Source organism: Suricata suricatta, chromosome 4 (genome assembly GCF_006229205.1).
Source record: "Suricata suricatta isolate VVHF042 chromosome 4, meerkat_22Aug2017_6uvM2_HiC, whole genome shotgun sequence".
NCBI lineage: Eukaryota > Metazoa > Chordata > Mammalia > Carnivora > Herpestidae > Suricata > Suricata suricatta.
The window spans coordinates 129,111,566-129,116,380 of record NC_043703.1 but is presented as its reverse complement, the minus strand read 5'-3'; positions in this window follow the sequence as shown (position 1 = coordinate 129,116,380).

Genomic DNA, 4,815 nt, shown 5'->3' with positions numbered 1-4,815 from the left:
CTGTCAGCACAGAGCTCAGTGTGGGGTTTGAACACACGAACCATGAGATCATGACCTGAGCTGAAGTCGGACACTTAATCTACTGAGACACCCAGGTACCCCTCCCCAAAATACACGTTTTAAAATCAGACAGCATGTGGGGAAAAACCCAGAATGAAATATGAACAGAAAGGAATAAATTTAACTAGCTACTAAAATTGCCAGAATTCTAAAATGGCCTCCAAATTCTCATCCCCTCATGCACATAGCTTGTATAATGGCCTCCCCTTCCTTACATGTGAATGGGGCCTATGAATAGGATGGGATGTCACTCCATGGTCCAGTTATGTTATATGGAAAAGGAGATTTTTTTTTTCCGATGTAATTAGGGTCTCTAATCAGGTGGCTTGAATTAATCAAAAGGAGGATACCTTGGGTGGGCCTGACCAAATCAGGTGAGCCCTCAGAGGAGGGTGTAGGTGAGACAGATTTGAAGCAGCAAGGACACTCTCTGGATGGCCTTGAAGAAGCAAACTGCCACATTCTGGAGAGGGCTGTGTGTCAGGGCCTTGGTTCTGCAGCGCTAAGAAACAATTCTACCAACCAGTGAGCTTGGAAAGGAGACTCAAGCCTTGGCTATGGCAGCCCCAGCTGGTACTTGAGTCACACAGCTCACTCAGCCTGCTGAGACCCAAAGCAGTGGACCAGCTACCCCAGGCCCCACCTCCTGACCCACGGACACTGTGAGATAATAAATATGTGCTGTTTCAAGCTGTGGCAATTTATAATGCAACCGCACAAAACTAATATTACAAATGGATAACATAACTCTGAAAGGGATCGGGAAGAAAAGAACTAACCTAAGTAACTTTGGAGAACAGCATTTTTCCTGGATAGGGGCCAGTTAAAAACAAAACCAACTACACTCAAATACTGCCCTCTAGTTAGTCAGTTTGTTTCTCACACGTTACAGGTTAAGTGTGCAACTCTTTTATGTGTATGCTAGGGTTGAACAGATAAGTGGACATACTGTGGATAATGAGAACCAGGATTCTCACTGTTGGAGAAGCTACACAAAGAGGAAGGCAAGAAAGAACCTTGTGCTATTAGACTGGAACTGGAGATACCAGTATTAGATAGAGAGATATATACATATAGATAGACAGACAGATAGAAAGAACAGATAGATATAGTTACACAGATAGAATAGATAGACACAGATATTTTTCACAATGAATAAAAAAAAAAAGGGAGAGAGGTACCTTGGTGGCTCAATTGGTTAAATGCCTGCCTGACTCTTGATTTCGGTTCAGGTCATGATCTCAGGGTCATGAGATCGAGCCCTGAGTCAGGCTCCACACTGAGTGTGGAGCCTATTTAAGATTCTCTCTTTCAGGGTGCCTGGGTGGCTCAGTTGGTTAAGTATCTGACTTCAGCCAGGTCATGATCTCACCATTCCTGAGTTCAAGCCCCACATCGGGCTCTGTGCTAACAGCTCAGAGTGTGGAGCCTGCTTCAGATTCTGTCTCTTTCTCTGTCTCTTACCCTCCCCCACTCATGCTCTGATTCTCAAAAATAAACATTAAAAATATTTTAAAAAAAGATTCTTTCTCTTCCTCCACCCCTCTCTCCTGCTCTCTCTCTCAAAAAAAAAAAAAAGGAAAAGGGAAAGATGGGGAAGAAAATAGGATGGGGAGGAGTGGGAAGGAGAGAGAGAAAGAAAGGGAAAATATCTGTAATCAATCTATACCAAGATGTTCACAGTGCTTACTTTTAGGCAGCAGGCTTGTAGGCAATTATTTTCTTCCTCATCTCATTCATATTTTCTAAATGTTCATGTCCAACACATTTTTAGCAAAAGGAAACATCTATTGTGTTGACCTTTTCCTGTGGGATCTCCCTCGAGCCCTGTCCTGCTGCCAACACTATTCTGCTGATGCGGCGAGCTCTTCTGGCTTCCTGAGAGCTTACCTAGCAGAGAGAGGCTAGGGAACCTGCCAGGAGAACACTTACCACGTTTTGTGCTGACTGCCTCCATTTGGCCTGTCTTGAGAAGTGCTCAGGGAGCTGCCCAGAAAGCCAGTGGAGCCAAACCCGAGTCAGAACATGAATGATTTGCAGTATTGTCCTGATTGGCGAGCTGGACTCTTTCCCATGGTCATGAGCGTGGATAACTCTCTTTATAAATCGCTTACTTGCCGGGAACAAACAATACAGCAAAGACATTCATATCGAAACAGATAAAAAGGACATTTAACTTCTCTCAAAATTTTGTGTGCTTTTTTTTTTTGTGGTTACAAATGCACTGTGTTAAAAGACTTAGAATGTATAAAAGAGTATTAAATTACTATAAATTCACTCTGTTCTCAAACTCCTAAGTAAATTGTTATAAATATTCTGACCAAGTTTCTTTCCATGAATGTTTTTCTTCTTATATAATTGGAGTCACACCATATACAGTCCCCGGCTCCATATTTTTTATATGTGTATGTTCAAATATAGGGAACAAAAATCTATCAGCTTGCCCATTTTTACATGTACCATTGGAGTGGCATTAAGTACATTCACGCTGTTGTGCAAACATCACCACCATCCATCTCTAGGACTTTTTTCATCTGCCCAAACTGAACCCCTCTCTGTACCCATTCAACACTAGCTCCCCATCGCCTCTTACCCCTGCTTATTCCCCTGGGAACTGTTATTCTTTCTGTCTCTGTGAATTTGACTCTGTACATCCCTCATAGAAGTGGAATCACACAGTATTTGGATGACTCGCTTATTTCACTGAGCATAGTGTCCTCAAGGTTCATCGACATTGTCAGAATTTCCTTCCTTTTTAAGACTAAGTCATATTACACTGTGTATGTGTTTATGTTACCACATTTTGTTTATGCATTCAACCACTGATGGACACTGCGGTTGCTTCCACCTTCTGGCTCTTGAAAACAATGCCATTATGAATGCACATGTACAAATATCTGGTAGAATCTCTTTCAATTCTTTTGGATATATACCCAGAACTGGAATTGCCCTGTCACATGGTAATTCTAATTTTAACTTTTTGAGGACTTATGTACAGTTCTGAATCCTTTTTGTTTCTAATTCACTTAACTTAAAAAAATTTTTTTTAATGTTTATTCATTTTTGAGGGAGAGAGGCAGAGAGAGAGCATGAGCAGGAAAGGGGCAAAGAGAGGGAAACAGAATCCAAAACAGGCTCCAGGCCTTGAGCTGTCATCATAGAGCCCAGTGTGGGGCTCATGACCTGAGCCAATGATGGATACTCAACTGACTAAGCCACCCATGTGCCCCAATTCACTTCACTTTTGAGCATGGATATTTTTTCAACAATATTTTGGTAACTTTTTATATAATTTTAAACACCCAAAAACGTTGCAAAAATTATACAACTCCAATATATCTGTCAACCAGATTCACTAATTGTTCTCATTTTGTCACATGTTTTATCATTCTCTCTTTTTCTCTGCATATGTGTTTGCATGTATGTATAGAAAGTTCCAGATATCATGCTCCTTTAGCCCAAAATGATTCGATGTGTATTTCCCAAGAACAAAGACATTCAGGGGCACCTGGGCAGCTCAGTTGGTTAAGTGACTCTTGACTTTGGCTCAGGTCATGATCTCAAGGTTTGTGGGTTCAAGCCCTGCGTGGGGCTCCATGCTAACAGTGCAGAGTTGGCTTGGGATTCTCTCTCTGTCTCTCCTCGGCTTGTGTGTGCATATGAGCTCTCTCTCTCTCTCTCTCAAAATAAACAAATAAACTTAAAAAAAAGAACAAGGACATTCAATTTCATAACCACAGAATAATCATCAAAATCAGGAAATTAAACACTGATGCAATGTTCTTATCTAACCTAAAATCAATATTCAGGCTCTCAGCATGGATCCACCATGCCGGTAAAGTCTGTGAGCTCGAGTTTAGGCCCTGGCAAGCCTAAACCCATAATAAAGCCCTTTGCTTTTGCATGCGTGACTTGGTCTCCCTGGCGGTTTCTGGTTTTGGGGGACGATAAAGAAATCTTGGGTACAACATATGGTGCATTGGCCGGGAATCCTCCCCCCCAGAGCTCCTGGGACCCCAACACGTTGGGCCTAATCGCCGGCTGGTGAGTACTCATTTTCTTGTCAGTCTGTGTCTAAGTCTTTCTTGTTTGTCTGGTTGTTTCTTTGTATGTGCGGGCCCTTGTGCGCGGGGCCTAGGCAGGAGGTGGCCGAAACGACCTCTGTGGGGTCCCAAAGGAGCCAGGTGGACTCACCGTGTTAAAGCTCGGGACCGTGGGTGCCAAGAGACGTCTCAGACCCACTCTGAATTAGGTGAGTGGGATCTAGGTTCCCACCGGGAGGCCGGAGAGCCGGTTCACCTATAGTAGTTGGGCGAGTGGGGTCTAGGATCCCACCAGGAGGCCGGAGAGCCAGTTCGCCTGCAAGGGGTTTTGATGGTGGCAGCAGCGAGACCCCATTAGGTTGGGTGAGTGGGATCTAGAATCCCACCAGGAGGCCGGAGAGCTGGTTCGCCTGCAGGGGGTTTCGCTGGTGGCAGCAGTGAGACTCCATTAGGTCTGTGTTTAAGTCTTTAAGTCTTGTTTGTTTGTTTGTTTCTTTGTATGCGCAGGCCCTTGTGTGCTGGGCCTAGGCAGGGGGTGGCCGAAACGACCCCATTAGGACCTTTGTGAGCCTCAAAAGAGCCAGGTGGACGTGCCGTGAAAGCTCGAGGCTGTGGGATCCACTGACTTGGGGGGGCCAGGAAGGGAGTTTTCCGCTTGGCCCGCCCAGTGGGGGCCAAGAGGGGAGTTCCTCCCCCCCCCCCCCCCCCCCCC